Source organism: Syngnathus typhle, linkage group LG4, assembly GCF_033458585.1.
Source record: "Syngnathus typhle isolate RoL2023-S1 ecotype Sweden linkage group LG4, RoL_Styp_1.0, whole genome shotgun sequence".
In the NCBI taxonomy this organism is placed as follows: domain Eukaryota; kingdom Metazoa; phylum Chordata; class Actinopteri; order Syngnathiformes; family Syngnathidae; genus Syngnathus; species Syngnathus typhle.
Genome location: NC_083741.1, coordinates 11,379,627 through 11,390,069, shown reverse-complemented (window position 1 = coordinate 11,390,069; position 10,443 = coordinate 11,379,627). Strand labels below are relative to the sequence as shown.

General features: G+C 36.6%; 1 long non-coding RNA gene across 1 annotated transcript; it reads left to right on the top strand.

Annotated features, from left to right (window-relative positions):
* Nucleotides 1–28: 28 nt before the first annotated feature.
* LOC133152485 (uncharacterized) lies at nt 29–3,745 on the top strand. Its single transcript, XR_009714134.1, has 4 exons — nt 29–167; nt 2,155–2,286; nt 3,054–3,175; nt 3,285–3,745. It is a non-coding gene; the product is annotated as an uncharacterized LOC133152485 (long non-coding RNA).
* Nucleotides 3,746–10,443: the final 6,698 nt, after the last annotated feature.

Sequence of the window (10,443 nt, the reverse complement as noted above, 5' to 3'; positions counted from 1 at the left end):
TATGTTCTTTCGCCGCTTGGTTAACTTCCCTCCGCTTATTGTTCGGTCAATTGTTGAATACAGTCGCTATTGCGCAACAGCTACTCGGAACAACAAGCATATTCCCTGGACAAGATCCAGGGTGGAGGGCGTGGCTTATTGAGCTGTTTACTACACTACAAGAAAAGGTACTTTTGTGTATATTTTCAACAAATGTTTCTTTATTGTTTTCACTTCTTATTCATGTGAACCTATCAGACAAAACTGTTGAAATACTTGCAGGAATATGATCATGCATTTGTGATTTTGATGCTTTTATCATTTTGAATCTAACGTCAATTATCACGTGTCTTGCATCGTATTAGCTTTCTGTTTTATTCACGTAGGCGTTTTTATCACATTATTAGTCTATTTCCGTATTGCAACATTTCAAGTTTTTTTTTTTTCTGCGTGTGCAAATGTTATATTAACAATTGCATAGCATACAGATACTTACGGAAGAAAAGAAAAGGAGGGGTGACAGAATTTTGACTTTTTCTTTCTTTTCTTACTAATGTCTATACATACATTACTTTTAGATAGTATAAAGCTTTTAACATTATTGCAAATTTTAGAACTAATAGGGTAGTTGTAGAAAAGGTGAATTATAGTTTCAGCATCAGAATTATTATTCGTCATTTTATTCATTTGGCATTGAGTGGTTCTGGAGACTTGTAGATTATTTTGACAAGGTCACTCTACACATTTCTATTTTTGAGAGATTTGCTAAAACAAGTCCAGTGCAGCAGGTTTTAATAAGATGAAGAACATTCATGTGATGACAGGTTCTGTTGCTCGGATGAGTGCTTTTTTCATTATTTCTTTTTTTTAAGTTTTTCATTTTACATTCTATTGTGTTGAGGGTTTTAGACTGACTCTCTGTTAGCAGATTATGTGTTTATTCTTGAGATTTTGATGAAAATCAGCCCACATTTTCTGACCAGAAATTTAAGAAATACCAAAGGGTTTAGATCAATTTTTCTTCCACTGTAACAGCATTCATTCAAACAAATGGATATTGTATTTTACTTTCTATTGAGTATAATTACTCCGGATACATACATATAATGGTGGCTATTGTGCTGTGAAATGACTCATCTTCAATTAAAAGAACACTGTGTGGGGATTTGTGCAGACGAGTATGTGCTCAACTGAGAGGAATGTGCATATCTCTGCCGCCAAATTGGCTCAGCATTACAAGTGTTCTTTGAGATACTGCAATCAAATCACAAATCATCCTGCAATTATTTCCGATAATGCCAGAAATTCATTAACAATTTACCAAGCGCAGTCAAGATTAATCTAATCAAGATGATATTATAAAATTCATCTGTGTCTTGCAGGGACAAAATTCCTTTCACTGTGCTGCTCAATAGGTAATCAAGCATGAGTTTATAAAATATAATAATATAAGTACTGTACTATGATTGTATGACATGACCTAGCCACTAATTAAACTTTAAGAAAGGAACTACTTACTGACAATGTTAACACCCTGACCCTATGAAATCCCATTACATTGTTTTGGTCTGTACATCAGGCACATTCATTAATTGATTATTTCCCATTAGCATCATTATACGATTAAACATTGTCCATATATGTGTGTGTATATATATATATATATATATATACACAAAGAGGAAGAAAGAAGATATTACACACTACAGTACATTTGACCTTTTAATTCAGTATTTAAAAATATGAATAACTTATGTCAAGTCTGCACTGTAAAACGCTTTGTTCATTCTTATTTTTTTCCATGATTTCAAAGGAATTCTGAGAAGGGAATTTGGGATTGTTAATATCTTTATATTTTCAAAAGCTATGATTATAAAAAAAAAAACTTGGGCTGCAATAGTCTTACTCTGGTGTTTTGACGGATGCATTTTTCAGAATGTGCTTTGTTGACTACAAATTCGAGCATTGTTTGCTGTTCCAAATCCTACGGGCGTGTTATGTTTTGTGAGAACATGTTGGCACTACAGCTGGGATTTAATTTTGGATTTTATTTTTGTAATATAACAATTGTTGTGGAATAAATTTGACTGTCAGGCTTGGCTCATTAAATCTGTCCACATGTGCAACACTTTGAGATGTGCATCATGTTGTTTTGTTTTGTCTTGTGCCATGAAGCAGAAGCCGTCCCTTCCTGTGCCTTCTGAGATCACACGCCAAGGCCTCAAGCGGGGATGCTTATGAGGACACCGAAAATGAGAGTCAAAGAGGAGCAGCAGCGAAGAAATGAACATAGCAGAAGACTTTGAGGTGAGAATGTCTCAAAAAAGAACCGCAACATGACTCGGTGTTTTGTTTGAGACTGCTTTATTCTAGCCTGTTCAACAAATCGGATCAAACACAAGTAAATTATAGACCAAACCTTGGTACAGATTTAACTGTATTGAATAGTTTACAACCTGAGTGAATATACATTGTGCAGTGCATTAATGATGTATGCCTCACGGGACAAATTAGTTATGACAAAGCCAACAATTGAAAAGAAATTGAAGAAAAATCAAAGAATGCTCTTTCTGCCGGTGCTGCCTTGGTTTTAAAGAATTTTAATTATTGATTATAAACTACAGAGCATGTCAGGTGGGGATAGATCTTCCCCTGTTCTCAATAACAGATTTATTATACATGTTGAATGTGCGTCTTGCTGGGATAGAGGAGGCCTACTTCGGGTTTGCGCTTCACCCGCTCTGATTTTGATGTAAATGACGGAAACTACGTGGATTGGCTGGGAAAAGTCCATTCCCAGCCCACAATGGCACAAACTTGATCGTTGTGTCCAGCAAAATACAAAAAAAAGATAATTCCACCCATAGGCACAATTAGACTGTGCTTTGTGCTAGACATGTACCCGCAACAAAAATAGGGCCCATTGTGAGAAACAATCTTGTTCGCTGCTCCCTTTTTCAAGTTATTCGGGAGCATGCTGCTGTCATGGCTTGTCGCGTAAGCGGAGGTGGTAAAAACCTGGAACAAAGAATCTCTTCAAATTTCCACGACTGAGTTTTTTAAAATCTTTCCAGAAGCTTAAGATGAGATGTCACTGCTGGGAGTCTTTAAGATGCACAAAGGCTTCAAGAGTGATCTTGAGGTTGACGATGACGCCAAGCCTTTTACGATGAAGACAGTTGAGGCCACTTAAAAAGTAAATCAACTGGTGTTTTATGATCACAAATTGGCAGTGCAATTTGAGGGGCCGGGCCTTTCACCATCTTAAACAGTGTTTTTATTTTCTTTACATACTCTTCCTTCAGGTGAGGAGCACCATATGAGTGTGACAAAAGGTCTTGGCAGTGTGCGGCACAAAAGCCACAAAATGAAATTCTGAGTAATCAAAATTCTATTTCATCCCCATGGATAGCAGACAGTCCTGTCAATCCAGCTGCTGGCCATGGCTAGATAAAGACGTAGTACGTTGCATAACGTAAATAATGCAATATTTTATTTTGGACTGGTAAGAATGATTGAGCGAATCTTTTTGCATAACATGTTTCCCATCCATTGAAAATCAGGACCAAAGATACACCATTATGACTGCACAGTGACTCTGTTAAATATTTTGGTCACTTGCCATGCATGACAATATGAGGATTTAAGACTTTACAGTCACTGCAGCTGTGTAATTTTTTTACAGGGTGGGCCATTATTTATTTTAGTTTGGAGTTTCAGGTTTTGATTCTCTCAAATATGCATTGTTGGTTTTTTTTGGGTTAAAACTGGCGATCATTTATTTTTCAGATTTTTATTCTAATCATTATCATCATGTATTATCGTATAAATAAATAAATAAATAAATAGATAAATAAAATAAGTGATGACCTCACTGTCAAACAGAAATTCAACTAATTCCAGATGGCACTTTCATTTCCTCCCACATTACTGTCAGGGCATACTGACAGGTTTAACAAATATGACAAAATGTGATTGATTTCATGTTCTTTTATTTTCAAACTGTCTCTTACAAGATTTAACAAATACATTCTGTGCAATTTTGAAATAATTGCTTGGTTCATTTATCGTCAAATTTCCCTGTGTTGTTTGTTTTGTTCGTAGCGTTTGCTATCAGATTCTTTCAGCAAGACACAATTACCCCGAGAGACATAAACATAATATTTGGAAACCTACCGTGCAGTCCCATCGTAATGTCTGTCAAATATTGACACCCTGAGAAACTCAAAGTTGTCTGAACAGCATTCTTCATCACATATTTGCAGAAGCATTAGATAAACAGTGGAACTCAAACAAAAAGCCTTATGGAGGATTCACAACATGTTCAATACAACTGAGCTCTCGTTGTCAAATCTCTGCAAGCCTCTCACACTCGTTTTAGCCAAGGGCAAATCATCATTATCATTGTGACAACCCTGGTAACTGGAAATTGACAATATTCCTTACTAGCTTGTGATTGGACGCAGTGTCTGTCAAATTATGTTTTGATGTTTTTCCGGACTATAAGTCACATTTTTTTTCATAGTTTGGCCGGGGGTGTGACGTGTTATTTTCACACAAAACCACAAAAGGGCGCTGTAGGCCTGTGGGATAATTGGAACCGCAACTGACGATGAGTCTCACGTAAGCCACGTAGAAAAGGAAGCGCTGCATCCTCTATCTCCGAAGTTAGCGGAGTTGTTTAAAAGTGACACAGAGGAGGAAGATTTCCTTGTATTTAGTGATTTGGAGTGACATGGATGGTTTGGTAAACTCATTAGCAAGTTATTTATGCTATAGTAGTCTGAATAACTGTTAATATATTACGTCAGGCACGTTCTCAGTTCGCTATTCATGTGTCATGTAACCTTAGCATAACGTATAATTATTCAGCCTGTTTTTGCCTCTATTCTATTTCTATTTTAAATTGCCTTTCAAGATGACATCTCTGTTCTTGGTGTTGGATTTATACTCCAGTGGAGTTTATCAAATAAATGACTTATATTTATACTCTAGTGTGACTTAAATATGTCTTTTTCTTCTTTATTATGCATTTTATGGCCGGTGCGACTTGTACTCTGCAGCGACTTATAGTCCGGAAAATACGGGACAATAGAAAGGGACCCCCCTCTGTTCAGACGAATCTTCCTTTTGGGATAGAAGGTGCCATAAATGTATTAATGTGATATTAAAATCACTACAGTATATGCATTGTAGCCTTTATTCAAGAAATTCCCTGATATTAATTAAGTACTTGTTATCATTATTAGCAGTAGGCCTATGTACAAAATACTTTTCTCCTTTAATTTCTTCTTTTTTGTTTAAGAAACAGGATGCTCCTCCAATTGTTTCTCCGGGCTCTCTCAACGTTTAACCAGACAGTTTATGTAATTAGCATTGTGCTCCTGCTCAGGAGGCTTCAAAACAGCCGTAAAAATGAACAAAAAAACCTGCCTCTATCTAAGAGTTTCTGTCTTGCATGTAAGAGAAGGTCGGATGTGAATATGCATTTTTATACATGGACACATCATCTTGACAGGAAGAAAGAATGACATAATTTGCTTTTAATGGCAAATTAAAACGGTGTACACTGAAGGACACAAGCAGCACAACTTCTGTGTCAATTATGTCCAGTAAATCTGTATATGCACATATCCTTCGCTTGTTATTGCGGCTTTCACAAATGCATTAAGTAATTACAATAACAAAATCTTGAATCATGGCAAAGTTTCATGTGGCTGGTTGGAAGTTCTGGTTTCATCAGCACTAATGTATCTAATACTTGTAGATTAAACAAGGAGTCATAAGGAGTGTTTGAAGTGGATTGAAGACAACAGTGGGTCACATTCTGATAATAACTGCATCAAACATTCTTTTAGAAGTATACTTTCTTTGAAAACTCATGTAATAGTCAAAACTCATTTTCAAAAGAAAAGAGATCATTCTAGCACAGTATTTGAATTCCTCATGCTGAAAAAAAGTTCTTGACATATTGGCCATAGATGCATCTATTCGGTTTGATCTTCTGTTTTCTTTCTTCTGCAAATGATTGGAGTATATTCCCAATGGAATTCGTTTTGGATTCATTTGACATGAATTGTGTTTTATCAGGTCTTTTAGTCCCTAAACTCTGTAACAGTATACAATTGCACGTGTGCTTGGCGTAAAACCTGGTACATATTTTTTGTACTGGGGCAAGTTTAGTTTATCTTGTTTTGAAATTTTGGCAGACTCTGCCTTTCTGGGCTTTCTGGCAGACCAATGTTGATCTCTGACGCACGCCAGGCACAACCGACAATTTAGTGACAGGCAGTAGAATAAACATTAGAGCAGACAAAAGCAGGTCTAAATTGCGGTGCAGGTGGTGCAACATAATATTGAGTAATAAAGGTTAGCTGCTTGATTAATTGTTGACTGTCTGAATATTCTATTTGCCATATGTAGGGTACTTGTTTAAATAGTCAGTCTTTGCTCGTCACTGTAAGATAAGGGATCAAGATTAATTCACTGAAATTTGTTCTTGGAAAATTAGCTCATAGACACATGATAAAATATTGAAATGTACATTTAAAGTACATTATGCGTTATGCAAATTTTGCTAGGTTGCAAGTGTTTTTCTGACACTAACCTTGAGCATGGGTTTGGACATTACTCTCTCTGTTTCATTCTCAATCTCATGCCACTCTTCCACTCTCCTCTGTTGTAAGAGTTATAAAACCCAACAGGATGTTGCACAGTCAAGTGGAACCACTTATGCTACAGCTCAACTCCCGCTGACAAATTATGATATACCGCTATATTATAATAAAAAAGCAATGCTTCCACGTTGTTGGACAGCTTTCAGAGTGTATGCTCAGAATTTCACCATCTTGCGGTTCTTTTAATGCTATGTAGACAAATGAAATATATTAGCATCTTTTTCTTCATGCGTTACAGTACTTGGGATTCCCACTCCATATCACTGTAAACTAATGGAGCTATATTCCTATGTCTAAGATGCAATCGTAATTTCATATGAATTTAGTGCACTGTAGAGAAAAAATGTGAACACTGTTTTTGTAGTCATGGTGACAGTATTGCTTTGACCGTTCATTATGTTGACTCAATTTTCATAGATGGTGCACGTGAAAATGCTTTCTGATTTTCATCCAAGTGTAAGTCTCTGCTCCAGGCTGGGAATACTGGTGTAATGAGGATTTGTCCTTGAGGATTCGCCAGGCGGAATGTCAATTTGGTGGCCAATGATAGACCTTCTCATATTACATCAAACTGGTTATTCTTAACCATACATTTGTGGAAGAAATACAAATCATTATCAATCCATGACATCCCGTTGCAATTGAAAAGGCGTAAGTCACGAATAATTTTAGTGTTCTGCATAAGCGAGAGAGGATTTTTACAAATGTATGTATGGTAGTCTAATCTCGTACCACAGTTGTCTGCATTCACCATCACAAAGCTACCTGACGTGTGCCTGTGGCTTTCAGGCGAGTAAACAATGAAGAATGATGAGGGGGTGTGTGGATGAGACAAATGCCAGCATTTATTGTCTTCTGAAACATACCCAAACATACCTTTGTTTATTACTTACTATTTTTCCAATTACCCACATCCCCAAGTGTAGTAATCTGACCTTGGTCCTTTCACTTGGCCGTGGGCTGCATTCTTAAACCATTTAGTCAGGGCTGCCCGCATTTGCTCATTGCATTCAATTTGGTTGCGTAAAGGCATGCATTTATAGTATTTTCTTAAAATATGCAAAAAGCAATGTTTGTTTAAGGATAGTTAAAGCCTGAATTTAGTCTGTGAATAGAATATTCATGATTTTTGCAAATCCCCCATACCTAACTAATCCCTTTCCATAAACCTATGCCAACCACTGCACTGACTTGATGGGGGAAGTTGTTAGGGATATATGCTTTTTTTAGCAAACAAATAGCTCTATTCTACTCTGCTCTACTTGTGTAGTCGCACTATACAACTTCAAATAACTTATTGTTAACAAATACATGTTTTAATTAAAAGTAACAGGTATGTAAAAACAAATGAGTTGATTTAATGATCCAAACCCACCACAAATAAAAATTTTCGAACATTGCTTCTTTCAGAGCTTATTTTTGGTCCTCATAGTGGACCTCAATGTGAATCTCAATAGGACTACTTAATGTGATTAAACAGCATGAGAAGGCTTAGAAATCACAATTGTTATTTGTACAAAACCTTATGGGCTATAAGCGTCATGATAGCAAGTCTTTTGAGCTAAATGTTGGACAAAACAAGATCAACAAATTCATATATATTTTTTTAAATATAAATTTTTTTCTTTTTTTTTGTCTTTATTTCAGTCCAGCATACACAAGTGCAGTTGAGAGTTGTTTTACCAGCGTTAGAATAACCATTTAGTAGAAATCGACCATTTAGTGGTTCCTCGTTTATCATTGAGGAGCTGAGAAATTACAAAGAAATAGGGAATTAGACGACCAGTGATCCTCTTTTGTCTTCTACATCTTTAGGTGATTTGTCTGAACAATAGCAAATTACAGCCAGATACATCAAGCATGAAAGGTGGAAATTGGATTTCTTATCTGGCTGATTCCCAATGTGTCCTCAGTCATAAGTAGATTTTATCTGGAATTGAGACACAGGAGGTGACAAATGTAAAATGGCCTTGGAAGATTTTATAGATTAAAAACATGATTAGGAATACTCTTAATAATTTGGGTCCTATTCGTACAAATTTCTTTCAAATGGATTTTAAACGGAATGTTTTTCTGGTGTCTGGCTACTCCCATAGAAACGAACCCCAACTCACCTCACGTCCCCTAGACGTATGTATGTGGTTTTCCTGCCACGTTATTCACACCAAAGGTTCTGAGGTTATTTCCTAGCAATGTTACTAATCTTCACCAAGGTGTGTATAAATGTGTGATGCTTTTTGGAAATAGGGGAGCACATTTTGTACTGATGCCAGCACAAGGTCATAACTCATTTTAGTTTATATACTGGAGTGTTTTCATAGAATTCCATTTATTTATTTTTTTGTTCTTTTGAATCAATGCTTTTTCATTTTCTGGGTAACTTGGCGCATCACGCTCCAATAGCTTTAAGTGTGAGTGCCACTGTAGTCCTAAAGTGTGTCCGGCTCACTGCTCTTCTTGGCACTCGGGGTATAAATATGATTATATATCCTTTCAACACTCTAAACATCACTGTTATCACTGCGGCCTTTGACAGTTGCTGTTCACTTGACGGAGCTGCGATGGAGTATCGGAGCAGTAAAAAACTCGTAAGTCATCGTAAATGACTTTTACTGTCAGCTTCAAAAAATCAGACAATGCATTGCTCTTTATTTGTCTTTGCTTCAATAATCAAATTTTGAAGATTTTTAAATGAGAACGGCAAGATAAATGTTACTTCCATTCATGATTATTCTTACTACCAACAGTGAAAAAGCTGTGTTGTGGTTGTTGCAATTTTTGGCTTGGCTCATCAACGATTACCATGATATAATTGGTACAGTCTGCCCTTCCTGACTTAATTATTGGTACCTGGGTATTGGAGCCCTGGCTGGGTATTGGGTATAGGAACAGAATGTCTTTTGACTACAAAGTATTTTGTAGCCACGTGGCAGGAACATTGTACACGGTGGCTCGCCTTGTAGCCCAATCTACCAATTTATGTACCATTCTGTTGGCAGTTTAATAATCCATTGCGTTGCGACAAGAGTATTGAATTGGGGCATTGAACGTACATTTAACGTTCAATATCGTGTTTGTGCTGACTGGCGGTCCCTGATTGCCCAATAAAACCGTGTTGTTTCTCCGCTGCCCAGACTTTATACGGTCAGCTTGGGAAAAGACACAGCACTCCGTTTAGAGAAAAAAAAAACATTGTCTGCATTTTATACATCATCAGATACACTGTTTTTTTCTTTCAGTTATTGAATAATACACACGCTATTTTATTTCACCTTGTGTGACCACAATTCCAAACGGGAAGGGAGAGTGTAACTCTAATGAGGCCAATTATACCTAGCAGACCATGGAGAAATGATGCTTTTGGCTAACTGCAGTGTTGAAAATGTCACTGATGGGTGTAAACATTCACATACATATGGACTGTAAAAGATGGTAGTATATACGTACAGGGACCGGCAAAAGGATCTGACACATTTGTAGGTTGAATAAAATGCAAATAAATTAAAGAAACAAAAAAGTTTAGTTTTATTTTCGAAAACTAACTTCAGAGCTAGTGGACCAGCATTGAAACGAAAACCAACGGGCCGACCTTGCACCGCCAGAACTCCAGAAAATGTGGCAGCGGTAAGACCAAAAATGAAAATAAAACGAAACAAAACAGAATAGCATTACATGTACTTTTTGAAAATAAAACCAAACTTTTTTGTTTCTTTAATTTATTTGCATTTTATTAAACCTACAAATGTGTCAGACCATTTTGCCGGACCCTGGATAAGGAGGGGGAGAG